This window comes from Limulus polyphemus, unplaced genomic scaffold (assembly GCF_000517525.1).
Source record: "Limulus polyphemus unplaced genomic scaffold, Limulus_polyphemus-2.1.2 Scaffold317, whole genome shotgun sequence".
Taxonomy (NCBI): domain Eukaryota; kingdom Metazoa; phylum Arthropoda; class Merostomata; order Xiphosura; family Limulidae; genus Limulus; species Limulus polyphemus.
In genome coordinates, this window is record NW_013665927.1 from 632,246 (window position 1) to 657,161 (window position 24,916).

General features: G+C 33.1%; 1 protein-coding gene across 10 annotated transcripts in view; it reads right to left on the minus strand.

Moving 5' to 3' along the window:
• The window catches only part of LOC106457328, a 51,491-nt gene that overhangs the window by 11,990 nt on the left and 14,585 nt on the right, over positions 1-24,916 (minus strand). For 4 of the 10 annotated variants that reach the window (XM_022383211.1, XM_022383210.1, XM_022383209.1 and 1 more), the window contains one exon: positions 15,829-15,964. The gene's annotated coding sequence lies outside the window, so the exon portion shown is untranslated. Of the gene's footprint in view, positions 1-4,059; positions 4,188-15,828; positions 15,965-21,420; positions 21,802-22,553; positions 22,721-24,916 lie in introns of those variants that run through there. The other 6 variants (XR_002610133.1, XR_002610130.1, XR_002610131.1 and 3 more) reach the window with 4 other exon arrangements.

Sequence of the window (24,916 nt, forward strand, 5' to 3'; positions counted from 1 at the left end):
CCCATCCTACCAAACATGCTCGCATTTTCAGCCTTGGGGGCGTTATAATGTAACTGTCAATCCCACTATTCGTTGGTAAAAGAGTAGCCCAAGAGCTGACAGTGGGTGGTGATGACTAGCTGCAGCTGCCTTCCCTCTAGTCTTACACTGCTAAATTAGGGACGGCTAGCGCAGATAGCCCTCGTGTAGCTTTGCGCGAAATTCAAAACAAACAAACAAATTTAATCGCTGAATTGATTGATAGGAAGAGGTCTCAGAGTACCTGACCCTCCTAGGTCACAAAGACCTAAATTCCTATTAGGAGAGAGGAGCTGAATTGATAACCGAAACTCAAATACATATACAAGCGAAGCCAGTATATAAAGATAAATTTGAACAGCAATGTAACATAAAAAAAAAAACTCTCTTAACCTAAAAAAAAAAACGTCCCCCGGTGGGTCAGCATAGGTTTGCACACTTACAATGCTAAAGACCGGGGCTGGATTTCCCGCGGTGGGCGGACTTTGACTTTGTGCTAAAACAACACCAACAACTTACAACCTGGCTCGAGTTGTCTGTGATTTCGATCGAAACTTGCTTTAATTTGCCGTCTAAAAAGTTATTGCTGTGTTATTGACCACTGAAAGCTTATTATATAGATTTTACACTTGTTATCGGCTCAGACACGTACTAAGACAGTTATATTAGTTACGTAGCCTGGGTGAAGCTGAATGACATGATGTAATACTGATTGTTTTAAAAGGTCCTAACCATTAAGAAAAAAAAAAAAAGAAAGATAGTTTGTTTACTTAACACTTACGCTTATGGTGCTTGTAAAAAGTTAAGCCACCTAGTGAGTAATAGTGTTCTTACCGACCTCTTTAAAGATCAGTTTTCCTGGAATATGGTACTGTTGACCATCAAAATATACTTTTAATCTTAAAGTACGTGATAATGTTTTGTTATGTAAACAGATAATAAAGACCTTTCAACGATTTCGATATTATTATTATTATTTTTTTTTTCATAAACCCGAACGCATAGTTCTGGGCTAAAACTGATTTTGGTAATTTAACAAGTATGTAATGGTTCTTTAACTTACACAGAAAAAAGATGTTAAAAGAACGTGCGGTTAAAGAGCGGTTAAGAGAAAAAAATTCTAAAACAAAATAATCAATTAAGCAAAAAAAACAAAAAACAAAAAAGTATGAGACCGTGATTTAGAATTCACCTGCATGCAAGTAATAAGTTTTTTGAAATCAAACCATTAACAGGTTAGTGCGAGTTGGTTAAAAGTACCAAAAAAGCTCAAAATTCAAAGAAACTACTTTTGCTTTGTACTTACCGCGAAGCTGAAGGCAAAACGTAAAGAAATTAAGATGTTTTGCGAAACTTTTCCACAGTTTCTATACGTCGTAAACTTTTTCAGCTATTTTTTTCTAAATAAATTTTAGTCAACTAGAGGTTCTTTACCGCAACGTTTCGACTACTTATTTTAGCGCAAAGCTACATAAAACGTTGTATCTTCTGCGAGGATCAAATCCAAAATTTTAGAGTCTAAGTCCTGAAGCTTACCACAACACCTCAATAAAATGGCCTATGAGTATAAACGAAACCTTATGATAGCGTTTCTCAAACTGGGTTCCGCGAAGGTACTCCAGGGGGTCCGCGAGTCATGTCCGAAATTTCATAAAAGTATTTTAAAAATATGATTTATAGAATGGAAAATATATTTTTCGTAAAATTAAATTCATATTAATTAAAACATTTACTTTTGTAATACAGCTTTTTATATACACGATTTTTCTTTTCAAAACAAAAAACATCGGTAGGTTTGGGGGTCCAAGAAAAAAAATTAAAAATTAAAAGGGATCCTCGAATTACTAACGTTTGAGGACCGCTGCCTTTATAATGCAAGTTAAAGCTGTTCACTGAGGATACCTGTTCAGGTTTAGTAAACAATTGTAGTTATTTATGATTTATCAACAAGTAAATGTGAAATGATAAAATATTTTATCTTCAAGACATGATTAATGTATTTTTTCATAAACGCCTGTAAGTATTCCCTTTTAGTTGTCGCGGTGAGAATTATATGTTTAAAACACTTGGCGGTTGGTTCATGAACGGTGTGTATAGACGCTGGCAAGTATAGCAAGCATTTTACCCGGTAATCAACATGTATGATCGTGAAGGCGGTAATTTATGGATTATACGGAGAGACAACAATAACACGACAGGAAACTCCAAATGGCCATGCGGCAGCAAGGTAACAGTGTTTTCTCTTGTTCCTCTAACAAGAAACGCTATCTTTACAAGATATTTCGATTACTCTCTGTCAGTCCTCGCTGGGTGGCTAGGAAAACGGAAGGTTGTTAAGAAAATCTAGTCTGCCAGAAAGTATACCTGTAGTATACAAACTACTTGAGGGCTTATATCTCCAGCATTATTAGATGCAAACTCAAACGTAATACCATGTGTAAGTATCATAAGTATCACGTTAAAAAAAAATGACTCTCTCTGAGCCGGCAAAACGCTTTGTACACGTATTTGTTTTAGTTTCTTTTTTCTAAAGCTTGTGTTATACAGCAGTTTAAAATATTTTTGCAGTACTCTGATGTGGACATTTTAAAACGTTATTTTACGAGGATGTATGTGTTAGTGTCTTTGGAAATATCCTTATATTTGTAATTTTTACACATATATTATGATTAGGGAAAGTAATATATTTTATTTATATATTTCCTTGTGCTAATGAAACATTAATACTAGTGTCATAAAAGTCTGTTTATGATTAAGTATAAGAAAGGATAGAAATCAAGCTGTTTTTTTGTGTGAGGTAATTGTTCAGCAGCTGATAAGCTGACGTTGAGACACAACACTAATTGCGAAAAATGAAATACAAATATTAATAAATACAGCTATAACCGTTACGTTCAGTAATTTCAAAGGTTTTAAATTGAATCTTAAACTTTTATTAAGTGTTTATTATTCCTTGACGTGCCTTTTTTTAATAGTAACAATAACTTTAACCGTGTTGTTTTATATGCCTATCATAAAATTAAATATCTTGTCAATGGCATCGTAAATGTTTGGTTGGTTCAATTATTTTAATACCCGTAACTTTAGGCAAAGTTAACCTTATTCAATAAACAGGATTAATTTAGCCTAAGGGTTCTCCATGTATTAAATTACATCGTAAGTAAAGCGAAGCAACTTACACTGTATCAAAAAATAACCCTGGTACAATAATAAGCTAAAAAGGATATCATCCACTTTCTCAGGAGATCGCAAAATGGTTACCCTAAGTTTATTTTTTAGTTTACAGCGCGCCTCTGGAAAAATATTGGTAAAGCTGGTTTTAATGTATGAGAAAAGTCGAATATTGTTCTTTATAAAGTTGACGTTAGGGTATGAATGAAGCTGAATATTGTTCTTTATAAAGTTGACTTTAGGGTATGAATGAAGCTGAATATTAACCTTTGTGAGATTGACTCTAGGGTAAAAAAAATGTATGTTTAAGTCTCAGGAGTTTTCGTTTATTATTATTATTATTTTCAATTGACAGTCATTGAAGTTAGATGTTTTAATTTTAATATTGAAAACAAAAGAACAATATTAGACTTTACCCATACCCTAAAATCAGCCTTACAAAGAACAATATTCGACTTTATCCATACCCTAAAACCATCCCTACAAAGAACAATATTCGACTTTATCCATACCCTAAAACCAGCCTTACAAAGAACAATATTCGACTTTACTCATACCCTAAAACTAGCTTTACGAAGAACAATATTCGACTTTATCCATACCATAAAACCAGCATTACAAAGAACAATATTCGATTTTACCAATACCCTAAAACCAGCCTTACAAAGAACAATAGTAGACTTTACTCATACCCTAAAACCAGCCTTACGAAGAACAATATTCGACTTTACCCATACCCTAAAACCAGCCTTACAAAGAACAATATTCGACTTTACTCATACCCTATAACCAGCCTTACAAAGAACAGTATTAGACTTCATTCATACACTAAAATCAGCCTTACAGATATTATTATTTAACTTCACTCACATTTCAGGCAGTGTTGCGTCTGCACGGAACAAAGCACCAACCAGTATATTTATTTATATATATACGTAAAGCAAGGTAATCCAGCCCTTAGCTGTTCGGCGGCCAGCGCCTAGGTTCGATCACTACCAAACAAAGCTTCGAGACACTAAACAAGAAGGTCAAGGCAATACTTTAGCTGCTTGCCTGTATCTTTTATAGTCATTCACAAGTGCTGAGGTGGCCTAGTTTTGTTCTCAGATCCTGGTTGGGTCAATACGGTGGATTGGAGGCGGGAGCTACAACTTGAGCATGCGTAGTTTATTTCACCTGAAGCTCACCGATACGTTGCTTGGAAAAGGAGAGCACGCGGATGTTCTGTTTTCTGCTGCGTAAACATTACACTGACGCCAACTCCAGCAGGGATGGGTTCAATTATTAGGAAATATCTTCCTACTAGTTGTCCTAATTTTGTTCAAAAACAATATGTTAAAAACATGTATAAATAAATATGTCTGAATGTACGTATATATCATATTAAGGAACTGTAGTTCTTACAGCATCTTTAATTAGGTGTCTGTGGAACATCCTTTGAATCGTATTCTCAAGAATGAAAGGATGTGCTTTGACATCTTTTATAAGAATGATTCGTATTCTGTCCAGGAGTAGTTGTAATGTATATGTAGATTGCACTGTATATGTAATAGTTTCCTATATATATATATATATACACTATCGTTCCTCTATATATACAATATAGTTTGCGTTATATATACAATATTGTTTCCACTCTCTCTCTCTCTCTCTATATATATATATATAATAGTTTCCATTATATATATACAATATTGTTTTCTCTCTATATACAACATAGTTTCCGTTATATATACAATGTTGTTTCCATTATATGTACAGTATTGTTGCAACAGAAAACTGCACTTTCGAAGAGTTATAGAACTCAGTAATGAATAAAATTTTCACAATCACATGTTGTGTTATATAATTTGTTTAACCTTACACGATTGATCATGTTTGTCGTTATATAGTACACAGTTCTTACATGTTTGAACAAGTTTGTCGTTATATAGTTCTTAACCTTACACAGTTTTTATACGATTGATCAAGTTTATCTGTACTCAGTATATCTGCTCGGTGAAAGTATACCTCCATATCTCAGAAATGATTCTTGAGACAACACAGAATGGGTTATGTTATTAATTCTCGTAAACCAAAGCTAAAATAATAAAAATAATTAAGACAACACAGAATGTGTTATGTTATTCATTCTCTTAAACCAAAGCCAAAATAATAATAAGAATAATGCAACTATTTTTTATTCAATTCATTATTTCTTGATAATGAAATGTGCAGATTATCTGTTTATTCATGTTTTAGATAAGAAATCTAAGTTTAGACTCTTAACACATTACTACATGCGTTGCCCAAATAAACCGACCGATTATTTGTTATGCACTTTAATAACTGTTTTTCTTATGAACTCTGCATTCATTACCAGAACCAGTTGATTACGATCCAATTTTGTGAAGACACCTTATGTTTTACTGGGGCCATTTTCAGTGCTATTGTTTTCATATCGTTATTGCTACATACCCAGACTTAAACCTATTCACGTGCATGTTTACCTTCCATGTATACTTTATCTTTTGAATCACAATATTTGACCGTTAAAATTATTACGGAATAGCTTATCGCATTTAGTTTCTAAAGATAAGAATTTAACGTTTTAAAATACAATGCCACCTTTTATTTTGTTTGTTATAAACTATTTCCAAGTTTTCAAATAGTTACCATGCCGTCATGAAGACTATAAATGATTCACTTTAAAATTAACGTTTAAAAATATTAACCAACAGTCATTATTGGATCAAGCTACGTTGTACCGGGAATAAACAGTCACAAAGGCCATTTTCAGGTATGTTTTATCTAACTTCTGTAAAATTTATTACAGTTGAGATATCGTGAAACTTTTTATATGAACTAAATATATATTTAAAGTAGCTTTTAATTCATTGTTCATCAATGTTTGACGTACATCTAATATGACTAACAGTTTCAAGAAAAAACAATAAACTGTTTTTGGCATATCAACTTTTCTCAATTTTTAAACTTTCTTGAAGCCAACTATTAAACGAATATGTTATTGAAGTGAGATATGTTAGACCAATAAAATAATTCATTGGCTATCTTTGCAAATAATCTTTCATTATTATTACAATTGTTTGTAGCTTCAACTTTGTTAACTTGAATAATATAATTAGAATCCATAATTTTATTTAGGCAGCTCAAGAACAAAATACACATTTATGGAAATATATTTTTTATTATATAGAAAAAAAATACTTCATTTAAATCTCATTTGTTCTAAAAAGGATTATATCCATAGATTTGTTTTTTAAAATATCATAAATGAATAGCCATTTATAGTGCTAGTGAGCTTCGATGGAGATGTAGCTATTAATTTCGTGCTACAAAAGTCAAACATAAGCACCTATAATAAAGTCTCGTTAATTATGTGAGACATATGGCTTGATTTGGATTAATATTCTTGTACGTTTTATGTTTTGATCTCTGTCAAAGTTATTATCATATATAATGCAATTTCAAGAACTGTATAACGTTTACTGCAATTAAGGCTGACATGACATAAATAGTAGGCTGCTATATATCCCTGATTGTCAAATGTTTGGTTCATAATCTAGTAATATATCCAGCGAAGTGGACGATGACTAAAAATTTTGCTTTTCTCTATATAGAATCCACATTTTCGTACGTTATTCTTACGTATTAGTATTTATAAGAAATATTTATTTCGAACGACTGTTTTTTCTTATTATTGAAATGCTTTACGAATTTATTCAAAATTACCAGTTAGCAGGTATGAGCATTTTGATAAGTAAGTAGGACGTTCATCTCACTCGATAGATGGCGAATAACGTCTTTGGAGGACGTTTAGGGGAAGCGGAGTTTCGACGATCGCTTTCTTTCCGTCTGTGAAAAATCTAATTGATAAAGCTTATTGTATTTTGTAGTTTTTTCTTATTATACTTGTTTTATAAGTAAAGATAAACACGATGAGTGTCAAAGGCTCTTCTTAATTTAGAAACATATATATAAATCGGCTTAGATTTTTGATTGCTTTGACTCATTGCACTCAGTGATAGTTATTTGTTATCACAGCCATTGCCTTCAGAGGCTCTCCAACATAATTTAGCTATCGCAGATAGCATGATAACAGATATTAATAAAATTTTGCTTGATAAAATATGAAGATGAATTATTTGAAATAACAAATAATCTTGTAAACGTTTTTATCGTGAAGTAAATTTCTTCATATTACGTTTTTGTGACCTAATTTCATCAAAACAGTTTGATAGTGACTCACACAATTTGTTCTTGTAGTTTCATAAATTTTTAAATAAAATATACTTGATAAAATTCACCATATTTCATTGAAACTGTTTCTTGTGACCTTATCTGAAATTGAAGAGTACAGAAAGTTGAACTGTTTGTTATGCGCATGCAACATTATTTATTTTTTTCTAATGTTCCAAATTATGAACCATTTACACGAAACGCCTGCAATCTACAACTATAAGGCCACAAGTTTTGTATCACTCAAAAATTATTTAACGTTGCTTCTTAAAGTCGCCTGCCGAATAATGCTACGTTTAAAGGCTGTATAGTTTATTTGTTTGTTTGTAATTAAGCACACAGCTACACAAAGGGCTATCTGTGCTCTGGCCACCACGGGTATCGAAACCCAGATTCTAGCGTTGTAAGTCCGCAGACATACCGCTGTGCCACTTGGGGGCGGCTGTATAGAAGAGCCTAAATGATAACGCGACCCTTTAGCGCCTCATTGAGTCTATGCCTGAAAGAATTAAGGAAGTCTTTAAAATCATGGAATGCAGTGCAGATACTAAGTTCTACTATTATGGTTTCTGCTTATATTTTGGTAATATCATTTTACAGTTTATTTGATGAAATTATGTTGAATAAAAAAGTTTAAATTATATATATATAATTAAAGAAATAATTGATTCAACTATTAAAAGCATTTCTTGGTGTTTTATTTCAAATGAAAGATAAATATTACCTTGGTACAGTGTTGAAATAAAAACATTCCTCCGAACCGTGCAAATAGGCTTACAAAACTACTCATCGGGATGTTTGATCTTATGCGCGTACGCATTATTCTAAAATAATTACAATATTACTGACGGTTCCGACTTATACCTAAAAACGAATCAAACTTTTTGATAAGATTTTTTTCCGTATATTATTTTGAGTTGATAAAGCAGTAAAGTATTGCTATAAACGCTGAAGACCGTGAAATTGTTGACTATCACAACAGTGTGATGTAAAGTCACTGGTTTGTGAAAACAATGGAAGAAGAACAAGCTAACGGAAATCTAGAGAAATATATCATATCTATATCAAATAATTGCTTCTCAGATGTATCAAATACAAGCTTTATTATATCAAACAAGTAGTTCTTCCATTACAATTATGTAAAAAGTTGGATAACGTCATACTGACAGACAAGAATGCCTTAGTACAATAATAATACATAGAGCGATTTAGTGAAATATTTAAATACCAGGTTATATTATAGTTTCCTCAAACCATGTGCATCCGCAAGGGGGTGTGGGCACTTGTCCAAGCTGGATTATTCATTTTGTGTTTCCCTAGTTATAGCTTTGATATAATTTTGTCATCTTGCCCCCTCTGTAACATATCCTGCGGACGCCCATGCCACGAACTAACTGTAAACATAAATAATTAGCATTTCTAACTGCATTTACTAGCGCAGATATAAAACAGCTTCGAAGAGGTACAGCTAAATTACAGGAATACGAACAAAAAGTCGAACAGTGCTGAGAAGTTTGAAATGCTACATATGTATAAAATTATATATAAATAAAATGAAATGTATATATATATATATATATATTAAGAAATGTTTCAGCATCGTTTGTCTTCATGTTCTCGCATCTCCTAACCATGAAATTGCCTTAAATTTTTCTCCATGAATTGAAGTTTTATCATTGAAATTCAACTTAAAGAACATATGAATAAATCAAAATACAACAATGAATGATATCTTTGCCCTTAACTACCACTTAAGTGAGGCTAATAACACTTGCATTATCACTCAAATGTCCGGGGGCGGTCAAGCACGCGGAAAACGTCTTTCGTTTACAGATTGACAGTCACGCGACAGTTGTGGTAAACTATTAATTTTCGTTACTTGCTCGGGTTTGATAAGCACTGCTGTATCAAGTAGGAACGGTCGCTTATTAGACGAAAGCTTTTAACACAGGAGAAAATGATGAATTACACAGTTATAAATTCACCGCTAACATACTTGGCGATGTGAACCGAAAACTATGTTCTTTTTTCTTTTCCTGTAATAACTTGTTTTCAATAATGTTGTTTATTTTCTCGTCTGACACTTAGAAACCTAAATCAACTTAAATATCCCCATTGTAGAATCTCTGTGACGTCAGAAGGAGCTGGTAAAATTTCTAGGACAGCAGATATTTTGGTTGGTGACGATGTAAACTTAATATTGTATTGCACACACATACATGTTCTAAACAAATTAAATTAGAAGTTAGTCAGGTCAGACCAAAATATTGTATTGCACATACACACACACATGTTCTAAACAAATTAAATTAGAAGTTAGTCAGGTCAGACCAAAATATTGTATTGCACACACACACACACACATGTTCTAAACAAATTAAATTAAAAGTTAGTCAGGTCAGACCAAAGATGCGAATTATTTTTTTGCGAATTTTAATTACTTAGGAGTTTCGTAATTACTCAGAACACAAAGATACAACTTATTTCATACATTTTACTTTAGAATCTACTAATTAAAACATGCCAATGATATGAGTTATTTCAAACAGGTACATTTTACTAACTCAAAAATTTAATAATTAGTCAGAACACATCGAAAATAGGAGTTATTTCATACATTTTACTTAATAATTGAAAGTTTAGAAGTCAGTCAGAATGCACGGAAGATGCTAGATATTTCCAAACATTTTACTTACTTAGAAGTTTAGTATTTAGTCAGAGCACACCGGTTTGGATCCCCGTCCCACCAAACATGCTTGCCCTTTCAGTCGTGGGGGGCGTTATAATGTACGGTCAATCCCACTATTCGTTGGTAAAAGATTAGCCAAAGAGTTGGCGGTGGGTAGTGATGACTAGCTGCCTTCCCTCTAGTCTTTCACTGCTAAATAAAGGACGCCTAGCGCAGCTAGCCCTCGTGTATTTTTGGGCGAAATTCAAAACAAACCAAACAAAAAAACCAGAGCACACTGAAGATGCCAGATATTTTCAAATATTTTACTTATAGTACAAAAAAAAAAGATTATTTTATACTAAACCAATTCTACAAGACTTCCTCTGCTTGTTCTTTCTTTTATTTCGCTTTAAAGAATTTCTTTGATCCATTGTTGTTCTTTGTCCCAAGAACAAAATATTCATGTGGTTTTACGAGTTTGTGAACTCGATATGTGTTATGTGAAAAAATAAGACGCAATCTAGACTTAGTACATATTAAGTTTAGAGCTTGTAGTTTGTTTCTGCATGAAGGTATTTTGAGAATGTGATTAAGACTAAATAAAGCAACGACGACTATCTTTAAAATTAATCATGTCTAATTGTGCCTATACCTGTTAATTACCACTTGAATATGCTATATCTTTAAGAACAATTTGACATATTGTATTTCAGGAGTTGATTGCTGATACTTTTATCAGTAATTTAAAGATTCAAAGATGCTGGTAAATACACAGGTAGGCCTAGACATATTCTGTTGAATAACTATTATAAAAAAGTTTATCTTCAAGGCAGAATCACGTCAAGGAAGTAAACGAAGTAGGCGATTTCGTGATGAAATTGTTACTGATGACGTCAGCATTTTTCTTTTCAAGTTTACATCCGCGATCTTCTTTTCTTGGATAGAACTTTCTTATAGTCAGTGATTTAACTCAACGTATTGAAGATATAAGCGGATGTGACCCGATTCTAACCTAGTTCGTATGACGCTCCTCTGTGTAGTTCAACACACTTTCTGCACCGGAAACGATACAACAATAGGTCTGATTTTGAAATTTGCATATATTAAAGTATTCTATTGTTTCTTTATTCGTTCTCAATTTCCTTCTTTCTTTTTAAACAGAATTGGTTTGAGTAAGATGATTTAGTAAGTATTCGTCTTCATATTTGTTTTTAGTAAGTGGCGTATTACATATCGATGTTATTTAGAGGCACGATAGTGACTCCAGTCTAGTTAGAAGGATGGATGTTGAGTGCGTATTACATATCGATGTTATTTAGAGGCACGATAGTGACTCCAGTCTAGTTAGAAGGATGGATGTTGAGTGCGTATTACATATCGATGTTATTTAGAGGCACGATAGTGACTCCAGTCTAGTTAGAAGGATGGATGTTGAGTGCGTATTACATATCGATGTTATTTAGAGGCACGATGGTGACTCCAGTCTAGTTAGAAGGATGGATGTTGCTGTTTGTTATTAGGCACAAAGCTACACTTCTTACTACTTCAACAGTCACTTACTACAGAGAAGGCTTAGACAGAAGAGAGTATACTTGAAAGGCGTTGGTAATGTACTGCTGACGACTTGTAAAACGTTGCTAATGGATTGCATTTGTTTAGGAAGTTTTTGGACGACGTTTCGAGTTGCTATCGCAAATCATCGTGAGTTTCTGGTATAATGATGAAAAGTTGCGTTAGCAGCTCGAAACGTCTCAAAAAAAAAAAATCCTAGATAGATGCATTCCATTAACAACGTTTTTCAAGTCGTCAACAGTCCATTACAACTTTATTTAACATCATGGGCTATTGAAGTTTATCTTGTCCTAGATTTGGGATTCTATGCCTAATAGCTTTGAATAGAACGAAAATAGCATTCATTTAGCTACATATTTAGCAGGTGAATGGTCATATGACAGAAATCTGGATTGGAAATAGATGTCTAGTTTTTATAGCGAAAAACCTAGCTTTGCATTTTGCAACTAACATTTTACATACAATAGCTGCTACCAGGTTTAACTGAAATGAATTTACAAACACGAGTGCATCTCTTACTTCTCACCATCAAATGACACCAGCGTTTGTGAGAGGGGTGGGGGAAGGAAGGAATTCGACCTTCCCGTGGGATACTTTTGCCCGAAAACGCTCATTTATTTTCTGGTGCCTGGTTGTCCTTGACCTAGTAGAAATGTTTTTTTTTCTGGGCGGACCTTTACCGTATCAAGATGAGACTGAAACCCTACATTAACGCTTGAAGTGTGTGTTACTGTCCAGAACTAAATCAGATGTCAGATTATCGACAAGTTGATATTTCACCCTTTAAAGTAATAATAAGTTACGATATATCAAATTGAGTCTTCAAGTAAAACATTTTATCACACAAACAAAGACAAAAAAAAAAAAAAACACGTCCGAATTGATTCACTCTGTCTGAAATTCCTCTGATAAGCTTTTTTCTTTTCTTTTTTCCCTTTGACCTTAGATTATGGTCTTTTCTACAACAAATTTGACCACTTAAGTGAAGTTATAATTTAACAACAAAAGGATAATAAAATTATTGGTCTTCCTGCAGAAAGTGCTTGTATGATTTTTATTCACAATGTATAATTTTAAATATGCACGTGGAGAGTTCAGTACATTTGATTGTCCAACTGATGACCACTGTTGTTTAATGATAAACATTCTGTGGAAGTGATACATCGCCATATATTTCGTTATAATACTTAATATAATCAAAATTTGCATTAAAAACATGCAGTATTTGTTGCTAAATACATAAAAAAAATGATAAGGTTGTTTTAACAACTTTACATAAAACAATATTGTAGCTGAAGTTTTAGGATACAAAAACCACCTCAAAAAGATAAGTTATTCCACGTGTCATTGGTTAGTTTAAAACAAAACAAAAACAAATTAACCCGTTTACCATTAGTTGAAAGTTGCACACTTTAAAGTATTCAGTGTTTACTTAAATATTACTATACACGTCAGGTATTGAACCAGAGGCGTCGCTAGGTGCTTAAAAGATTCGGAATTCGATCCCATAGACGCGGGGATTTTCGGCGTTTCTGTACGATATCGATCACGATTTATTATTCTGATTTTTCAAGACACCAACTACGGATTCGGGGCACTGTCAAATACAGTCGGGTTACATCCCCACGTGCCAGTGCCTAGCGACGCCTCTGCGTTGAACTCCATCTATAATCTATCAAGCGTAGGGCGAGGAAAAGTTAATTGCATACGATTTTTTATACCATAGGTTGGAGGTATACAAAATTATATTAGCTAGTCATCACCACCCACCGCCAACTCTTGGGCTACTCTTTTACCAACGAATAGTGGGATTGACCGTCACATTATAACGCCCCCAAGTCTGAAAGGGGAGCATGTTTGGTGTGACGGAGATTCGAACCCACGACCCGCAGACTGCGAGTCGAGCACCCTAACCACCTGGCCATGCCGGGGAAGTGGCCCGGCATGGTCAGGTGGTTAGGGATAAAAATAACAATGCGTTGTTTCATCAGTTGGGCACCCTCGCTGTTAACGATATTTTCGGCAGTAATTCCAAAAATATCTCGCGTGGTTCAGCCAGCCTAGGAGATTTAGATTAGACCTAAATCCATATATTAAGCTAACAATGTAAAACAATCTATTATATTCAATGTATGACAATAAACGAAAAATTAAAGCAAAAAAAAATTAATCAATACTGTTAGTGAAAGTAACAATAAATAATATAGCGTATTTAAAATGAAAAGAAATACAAAGTTAAAATTTAAACAATAAATAATTTTTAATAACAGGGACTTTCGTAAAATGTTTGTTTGTTTTGAATTTCGCGCAAAGCTACACGAGGGTTATCTGCGCTAGCCGTCCCTAATTTAGCAGTATAAGACTAGAGGGAAGGCAGCTAGTCATCACCACCCACCACAAACCCTTGGGTTACTCTTTTACCAACGAGTAGTGGGATTGACCGTCACATTATAACGCTCTCAAGGCTGAAAGGGGGAGCATGTTTTTGGTGTGACGGGAATTCGAACCCGTGACTCTCAGATTGCGACTCGAGCGCCCTAACCACTTGGCCATGAAGAAATTTGTTTGGAAAACGTGGACTCGTTATAATATACGTAATTTTTCTCTAGTTCTCCTATTTCGTCTTTTGATAAAAAACTCCTTGCACCACTTCTATTTACTAGTGTCGTAGACGAATTACAGATGTATTCGATTCATGTTACTGTTTAAACTGTCTTGAATTTGTAGTAATAATTTCCCCATAGTACAGACAAAAATTAATGTTTATGAAAATGAAAAATGACGAATAAAAAATTAAAATAAAACCTGAACTGTCCATGAAAATGTAACAATGTTAAATGTAATACAAATAAAACAACATGATAAACGTAAGATGTCGTGTGTGTAGAAACCTTACCACTCTTAGTTTAATTATTCCCTGTTGCAAATACTTAGACCTGGCTACAAAAAATGACAAATCACGTTAAATCTTTTGTTAACGCCGAAAAATGAAGCCTTCAAAAAAGTATAAAGTTCAATAAAAATAATAATACTTAGAAAGGAAAGAAACAACAGTATTAAATATAGAAAAGAAAATAATGATAAAAACTAAAGCAACTAAACTAATGACGTAATGCCATACTATATACAAAACTGGTATATAAGTAATATTAACTATATATCTAATAATACATTAAGCTAACAAGTGGTAAAACAAATTGTGGTCAATACATTAGAGCGGTACACTATTACTATAAACTATATCCCAAAAAATCCAAGTGTAGACGTGAACATTGAGAACGTATATTGAATTTGAAAGTATAGTACTATCGAATGTAACAATATTATTTTAGTTACTTAATAAAAATGATAGACTGCTTTGAACATTTGTTATTGTAATAAAAAATGGAAACATTGATTAAAAACTGTATGTGTAACAAAACGTTTGTAACATTGATTTTTATTTCAAAATCCAGAGAAATAGAAAAGTGGTTTCGGAAAAGATCATACGTTTGTAAATCTCTTTATATCTTTATCTATATTGATATATGGTACCAGCTTCTGTGAATTATACAAGTATTTTATATATGGAGTTTATCTGTTACTGTTTATTAGCTATTTTTCTAACTTTTTATTGTTTGTTTTAGCGCAAAACTATATAATCAGTCATGTGCTATGTTCATCTCGGGAATCAGATAAAAATTTTACGATTACAGGCCACAAGCTGAGGTACCCGTCCTTTGTTCGAGTTATGAACTTTTAAAAATGTATGGGTAGATGCTATGAGAAATAACACAAAAAATTCTAACTTTCACACAATTTATTTATAGCATAATATATTATTATAGCAAATTCTCTGAGATATATATAAGACGTTTGTGTGCTCTCCCCCATAATCTGTGTATGTTGCGTTATAGAAAATTTAATAAAGATTTTTTTTTGTGTTAGGACGTGGCGCCATCTATGAACGTAGTTAACATTACCTTACGTCAAAGATAATGCTCAATAGTAGCAATAATAGGGATGGAGGGGTTATGAACCCCCATTAGCATACCCATTCTTCCAAACTATCATCCCACAAAGTTTAGTTGAAATTGGCCCAGTGACCTAGGAGTAGTTAGATAACGGATAGACAGACACACAGCTATTTGTGATTTATATATATAGATAAAGCTTACCGGTGAAGCACCAGGACACTTTTTTTTTACTCCTAGAATTACAGATGAGGTCTTAAACTCCATCGGATTTTTAAGAACATCTTCCTTCACAGGATGAGTACCTATCCTCATCTCCATTTTTAAAATAATTCGTCATCTGGAAAACAGAATATTGTATTCGTAGAACACCAATAGTTCAGAGCAATAATATCTCCGGAAAGTCAAGTATGTGATCATATAAATAAGTTTCCATAAACAAAATACATGTACAATCCCCAAAGTCATTGGTTTGAAAATGCCCATCAAATGACTCCTCATTTTGGGAAACTAAAGAACATATGATACACGTGATATCCATGGTTTCCAAAAAAAACTGAGTATCAAACGTAAATTGGCTTTATGTATAAATACAACAATCCAAGATAAAGGAAATCTTGCCCATTCACCGTGATTGGTCAGACTAATATCCTCCTACACGAACATTGTGTTCGTGAACTGCACCCGCTCTGTTTATTGTATGATGAGCAGATTGTTTTGTGTTCTGGACGTACACAATGGCTGGCCCTAATTTTAAACTGATAGACTAGAGTGAAAGTGTTAACCGTACCCTCCGCTAACTCTTGGTCTATTTTAATAGGTTAATGAGATTTGGCCATCAATCTTATAACGTACACACGAGTCCAAAGTGTGAAGTATGATTTGGGGGCAAAGGGACACGAACCGCGAACCCTCGTATATACAGTTTGGCACGCTAACCACTTGGCCACGCCCACCCTACCTTGAGTAGTGTATGGTTATTGCTATCATTGGATAATTAAGCGTTTATGTTATCAAGTTGCTTTTTTAACAGCGAATAATAAAATTATGCCTACGATTTACATAAACAACATCTTCTGAACTTTTGTAGTACAAACTGAACTAAATACACGACCTTGGTAAACACATGAAGAAAACAATGGTTGTTTTAACCTATAAATCCCACTGTGAAATAAAAGTAAAACAGCCCTTAACTCTACAGATATATTTCCTGTACTGAAATTTGAAGTTAGTATTGTAAAACTCAAATAACGAATACGATGACAATCTGGCTATATTACATGGTTGTTATTTGGCCTGGGCTTTGGTAATTAGTTGATGTAAATGTTCTTAATTTTTTAAAAATATTTCTCAAATTTGTTTAGATCAGCATTTTCTAAACTATAATTTTGAAAATGCTGATCTAAGAAAAATCATCCGTTATCTCAAGAAATGTTTCAATATGTGTGACAGCAATACTGTTTAGCTTCAATTCTTACTTACATAAATTTATGATGTTTAGTATGACGTACTGTATATAAAACAATTTAAGCTTTTTCACTTGTGTAGAAAAATTAGAGGTAACTTGATTAAGATGTTCCAAAACAAATTTTTTAGGAAATGGATTATCACTCTCACGGCGTTTATTTGAATCTGAAAATGAGTTATATTAAACACGTACAAATGAGGCATTTGTATCCATATGATACCCTTAACACACCCCTATGTGTTTTAAACTTCTTATGCCCTACCGTTTGTGAGATATGACGTGCTGAACTGAGAAAAGTTCTTTATAATCACCCTGTATTAGGTCCATTTGTAATAACTATGGATGCAACCGAACCAAACTTTATCCTGATACAATATAATGATAATGTCGAGGGACAAACCGGTAGGATTATGATGGACTACTTGAACAAGAATCGCAGAGGTAATGGATTATCCAGCAATAAATCTATATCTTATGGAGTATCTTGGACACCGTGCAGGGTGTTAGAGTCTTATTCCATCTCTCTATGTTAGAAATCTTCTTTGCACTGACTGGGGAATGGAATAAAATTCTCAATAACATCATCTACTGTGGAAAGCCAACTATACCATGTAATGACTGCTATCCACACAACTTGATCGCCAGGATTCGTTATTCTTACTGCCCATGAATTAAATATGGACTTCGAAAAATAACCGAAGTGATTATCAGTTTAAATTTTATCTTCCTCAGTCCGTGAAATCATTTTCGAGGATCACTTCAGGCCTCACTCTAGACTCGTGGCTATTTTATATAATTTAAATTTAATTTCCCGTTACTAGGCTTTGGGTGATTGTACGATATTTAAGACATAGTTTAACTCCCAGAGCTTTTCCTAAGGATTCTTCTCAACTGCACAATTATATTTTAACTTCATCATTTTTTAATACATGATGCCTTATAGCACCTCATATATACAGGCCTAATAACAAATGATCCAATATATATATATATATTCTAGTAAATGCATTTACTTATCAACTCTGGAATGGAATTTTATAATCTTAAATGTTTTTTTTTATATTTATTCACTTGAAATTTCGTATATAGGTGAATTTTCAACTGCACAAACATATTTACAGGTGCACAATTTGTGATCAACTGCACACTATAAAAAACCCTGTTAACTTCTATAAAGTCTCTCCTTGTACTGTTTTTCTTAAATCTCACACAATTTTAGGGTGATTATGATGATGAAGATAGTTGTTTATTTCATTTAAATCTCATATCATCTTTGTCCGATAATTCTGATAAAAATTGTTCTTTAATACTGGAGGATATCATTTTTTCAAAATGCGGTTTTTGATAGATATCTATTATTCGAAAAGTTATCGTTGTTGGTTTATCAGTGCAAAACTACATAATAGACTATCTATGCTCCGTCAACTGCAAACCCCGGACTTTAGCTGGCCCACCGTGGGATTATTCGAAAAGAAAATGTGTTATTCCATTTCTGATAGTGCAATGAATTCATTCCACCATGTGATTGTAAGTAATTTTGAACTGCTTACCCAAAACACACACACAAATTCTGTAATTACTAGTTGTAGATCGTAGTATATTTCCAGCAACAAAATTTTGTAATTTTTGTCAAGAACTACAGTGAAGGGTTGCATTGAAACTTATTTATTCACGCACATGGATCAAGACGTATATTCTCGAACATAAAAAAAAAATCTTTATTTAATAGAATATAAAGACAATTTAGGGCACTGAATTGTTAAGTGAATATCAAGACCATGCAAAAGTTACCACAGTAAACTTTTTATGTGAATATTTAATTTTCTAAAGAAAAGGTAGGGAACAAAGTTAAAAAACGTAATGACAAACCTTGTACCTTTTAGGGGTAGAATATTAGAAGCGATTAATAGGGAGAGAGAGGGGGGGGGGAGGTGTACATATATTTATTTTTTCTCTCAACTGGTACAAATTAAAAACAATGAGATAACATGGTACAATCACCGAGCACTGGAACTAAAATGTATTCTATATGTCATATGTGTGGCTCTCATTCGACAGATCTTCAACTAACAGACAATAATAAGATAAATAAATCAGTAGATTAAGTAAGCGTATTGGTCTTACCCTAATTATTTTTTTTATAGAAGTATCGCGATAATAAATGTAGGTTTTCTTGTAACCTCAGTTGACTTTCGAACGTAGGCGAAATTTGGAGCCGTTGGCAATGACATTGACCGCTGAAAAGTGGAACAGGAGCAAAGTAGCGTCAGTCAGATCCGGGTGACCTAAAAACGCGATTTTCGCAACCATTTTTTCCTAGCGGAACTAACGATGTTTTATGTTGGCCATCGGCTGTTTGTTCTTTATTTTTAAAATATATGTTTAATATACTTTTTACAGAAACTCTCGAGACATCGTATTTAGTAACAGAAAACAATTAGGTCAGAACTGAAATGAGGTCCACTTACGTAAAAAACAACAACAAACTTAATGAACATTATTTACAATGTATGTAATGTAGAGCTATGAAAATCTTTATCTGTTGTTTAAGACTCATAACGTAGGTAAGTTAACATGTATAAATATACACGGACTTTTCTCTATTTTAACATAGAAAAAAGTCCGTGTATAATTCTACATAAAATATTTACTTGTTAAAAACAAACCCAACAATGTCGTATTTTTTCTCTATTAAAAGTTAAACTTTGAAACTATGAAGTTTAAAAAAAATCTGATAATATACTATCAAACTTTTTTTTATAAAATAGTTTTGTCTTGAACTCAAAATAGTTTAGTATAAGTGATATTTTTTTTTGTATTTAAGTTATATGTAAATATACTTACATTTTTTCTTGTACAAAAATATACTGAATATTCAGAGCCAAGGTGAATAAATCAAGTTATATCAAAGTTAATGTTATGTGGCATGAACGAACAAAATAATCTACTGATGCAGTAACGGTTATACATTATTCGTACGAACGATGTGTCTGATTATGTGTTTGCTTTCGAACGACTTCTATCGTTTTTAACACTCAGTCTATGAGCACGACAATATATTTATCGCCTGACACTGCAGTTTCTGTAATGAACGGCAAGATTAATTTTATAGTATACATCTTGACGTAAGTTTCTAATACTACGCATAAGTATCAGGGGCGGGGACTTAACTGGTGAACGAGTGGGATTCCCGTGAGTCAGCCATTATTTTAATGAAAACAGCCGTTTATATTTAGATGTAGCTGGAAGTTTGTGAACTTTTGACTCACGGGCTACTGTAAACTTCAAATCTTTGTTAAGAGAAATATCCAGCTTAATTTCAATGGCTTTTTAGGTCAGATGGTTCTCTTTCGTAGCCATATCTTTAATTTTTCGGATGAGGGTGTTGCTATGTGTTGGCGTGTAGTTTTGGAGTCTGTTGCCGCCCTAAAAACTTTTCAACGCGAATCTTTCTACTTGCGTGTAGGACACAGAAAGCGTTTTTTTTTTTTTTTAAATGTTGTTCCCTTTTGCTCTAAATCGTTGAACTGTGGCTGAGATAAATTTCTCTTCTGGATTTCTTTTTCTCCCAAGGCTGCCATTGCAAAGTCAAATGGTCGGGAATTCGATGTGAGCCAAATATATAGGTGCCAAACAGTTTGCTTGTGGCAACACGCCACTGTATTTGCATATATAAAGTGCAACTAACCCTCTGTATACAGCAGCGTTTCCCAATCCTTTTTACTGCAGCGTCCCTTCAGCAAACAATGAGTGCTCATGCCCAAAGCTAATACATTTTAGACCATTAAAATATTTTACTAAAATGAAAATTTTAAGGTAATAATAGTCAATTCTTATTGTTTAATTTTAAGAAATATAATTTTGAAATTCTCAAACTTTTATGTTCGCCCCATCAAAATTTACTGCCCCGGAATTTTAAAAACGCCCACTAGGGGCGGTACCGCTCGGGTTGGGAAACATTGGACTATAGAGTATGTAATATGATAGTTGGAACAAATACTTAAGACTATTTTAAAAGTTACGTATATTTTAAACCCCAAACAAACTGGAAAAATGAAATAAGTTAGCAGCTTAAAGAATTTTTCAAAAGTTAAGCCTAAATTTTTTCAATTGATGAATAAAACGTAGTACTATTAAAAACCCGACTGTTCTAAGTAACTGTAATAATCTGAATAACGAGTAAAAAGATTGTCTTTCAAGTGCAGAACTGAACAGTACCCATTTTCTCGCGAAGTAACTGACATTTAATCCAGTTTTTGAAAATATTTTAAAATGTGGTTTAACTTATTAAATCTACTTGTCATTTACTGAAGTAATGTTCAATAATATCACAGTAGTATACCAAATCATTTATTCTACATTCATTTTTCTTAGTGTTTAAAATGTCGATTCCGCTTACTAAATTTCTCCTGCCAACTGTGATCTCCAACATCATTATGTAATATGACAATTACACCTTATTAAATTAAAAACAAACATATCTGACTAGCTTCCATTCGATTTCTTTTTTCTAGCATAACGAAAGTGAGCTAAGGGTATTTTTCATCATGTTTAACGTAAACAAAGAGCTCGGGCAATGAACTCTGGCTGTATGTAGGTCAGACAGCTAAGCAGATGTTCAAGCGTCTTTGTACCCACACGCCAACTACCGTTAAGTGGTTTTCTCATATAAGCTTGCCTCACTGTCTTTTTTCCATCCCCTTCTCGATCTACAAAAGAAACATTACAGGTTAATTATTTAACTCTAGGTTATATATAAAATAAAAAAGTGTCGTTTATATGTACATGCATATCTGAAAGATTTTAGTATCTTTATTTTAACAAAATTTAAAAGGTGTGAGAAAAAGAGGGGATATCCGGGTAGGTAAGTGAACCGTTTCGCGCCTGACAAAGAGAGGTACTCCTGAAAGGAAATAATACAAGGCGGGTGAAATCCGGGTGGGGAGTTCTATTTTTAACAAAGCCCCTTCTCCAGTGACCTACACTTTAACGCATAACGAGAGTTGTTTGTGTCTTCGGTTTAAGACTCAGTAAAATGAGCCTTCTAGGTCGTGCTTATAAGTTCAAATCTTTGGAAGCATATTGTGAAAGTAAAACTATGTAAATGCAACAATAAAATGTGCGCCGTTAATTGTGTATTATATGTATGGAAAAGACACTGTTCTGTAATGTCTAGTTTTCATCAGGAAGAATGATGACTGACTGTTTAGAATGCTTTTCGTTCTCACTACTTGGCTTTTCCAAACACATAATACACAATTAACGGCGCCTTTTCCAAACATATAATACACCACTAATGCGCAATGTTTTTGACTTATACATTTAACTCTTTACATTAAAGAACTTAACAACACATTTACGATATTTTCTTTCAAAAGGTTGTAAATTTAGGATATGTATAAAATTAGTAAACCAATATTAGAGATGGCAGTTAGTTAAAATAACAACGTAATCCATAACCTACAACTCTAGTTTTTATTTTCTCGTTTCACAGACTCGAGATACGAGTTATTTCATCACAATATAGGCCTCAAAAAACACCGTAACTGCGCAAATTAACTTGAATTTATTTTAATTATAACTTACCAATTTCATATAACTCTTAAAAATACATCTATTCATTCTTTTCTGTAAGCATATGAAAGGTGATGTATATCTGATCAAACTTCGTCACAAGACAAACTATCATTATCTTTTTGTTTTGAAATCAATACATATAACCAATGTTTAGTTACTCAATATACTGCACTAATTTTAAAACAACTTTACCTTGTTTATATAACAAATTTGTTAAATCACATCATCATCAGCTAGATCTCTAAACATATCACCTAAAATGTATATAAAAACACATGGGATGTCCAAAACAGATTTAGAGCCTATCCAAACCATTCAAAAAATTTCAAATTATGGATTGGCATTTTTCTAGTACAAGCCCTTAATATTATCAAACTACACACATACCTACATATGTACTGACACTTTTAAGTAATACTGACAATTGAAAGTAATAAAATAGTTTTATTTAATAATGTAAGATGGGCCTGATGAACATTAAAACTTTAGGAATGTTTGTCTGTAGTCAAGCAAAAAGCTACAGAATGGGATATCTGTGCTGTGACCATAATGGCTATCAAAACCTGATTTCTGGTGTTATAAGTCTGCAAACTTACTGCTGTGCCACTGGGCAACGTAAAATTTTAGTATGAAGATAATTATCTCAAATCACCACAAATGGTGATGCACAAACTCTCACATATATGTTTTATAAAAAAAGTTTAAAATAATGCACTAATAAAACGATGAAGTTTATGTTTAATAATGAAGGAGTAAGCAAGTAATATTTTAGGTTTACTCCTATACTAATATGAGTATTCTCTGTTTAAAAAATTGAAGTTAATTTCTAAATGTTGTGTTTTTTCTTCCATTTTCTCTTTTAAAAGAACATTCTCTAGCATTTTTTCTGAAAAAATGGATAAAATATTGAATCAAAATGAATCCTTAAAACAATTTTCTAATTTATGTTTCACAATTTATTTCTTTTTTACTGGTGATTCAGTAAAATATTTTAGCTAGCTATGATCATATGTTTGTACATTACTGGTTTAAATGACCAGTTTTTACATCCTTTGCACAAGTTTGTTAGGGGTACGGTATTATGAAGTATGTGAAGATAAAGTAGTGATAAAAATTATATAATTGATTCTTAAACGTTAGGCTTAACAGTAAAAGTGTTAACAACAGGCTACTAGTATTTGGTATTGAGTATTTATTTTCAAGCTATAAATATAAATACAATGGTTAAGACTAGCATAGGAGTTAAGCATTCACAGTTTGTTAGGTGTAATTGGTGCAACGAGTGGGTTTTATTTGGGAACTCAGGATTGGAATGTACTTTTAAGGAAGCTAGTAATGAAGATGTGCAATTTTTATGTAGAGTTCGTAGATTGGAGAAGAAGTTGGAGGCAATCATGATTAAAATAGATGTAATAGATAAAGAGAAGTGTAGACTGTGGGAAATGACAGCGGGATTTCTGGAGAAACTTAAGCTTGTACATGCAAGGGATATATCAGCTAACATTGACTTTCAGGAAGTTAGAAAGAGTACTATTAGAGTAAAAGTAGTGAACTTAGCTATAATGAGCTTATTCTGCAAAAGAGCAAAAGATTTCAGCCCTTGGCTTTTGCAGATGAAGAACTATTGGAGAGAAGGAAAACAAAAGGGTCAGAGAAGGATGTGGATGATAAGGAGGTTATAGGTGATTCCTTGACAAGGAATGTGGATAGAATAGTCTGTGGGGTAAATAGGATGAAAAGAATCAGATTATGTTCCCCAGGGGCACATGTGGAGGATATAACGGCCAGAGCAGGAGATATAATAAAGGGGGCTAGAAGAGATGCAGTTTTTGTGGTGCATATAGGGAAAGGTAGGCCAGAAGAGCTAATTAATAAGTACAAGGGGTTGATAAAGGTATTTAAAGAAAAATGCCATAACTTAATTTTGTCAGTGATACTGTCCAGAATTAATTGTTGGAATGAAGTTATAAGTAGATCACTAGGGCTAAATGCTAGGCTTAGGTTAGTATGTAAGGATGAGCAAATTGGCCGGTTGGACTTGTGGGATTAGTTCAGTGGAAGAAGGGAACTTTTTGGAATGGATGATTTACATTTAAATAGAGTAGGCTGGCTTGTTTGCTAAGGCTATTAACTCAACTGTAAAGGAAGTTTTAAACTAGGACTAGACAGTGGTGAGGGCCAGGAAAAACCAATTGCAAAAAGAATAAGAGGCAGAGAAAAGTTTAGCATACGAAATGAGTATAGAAG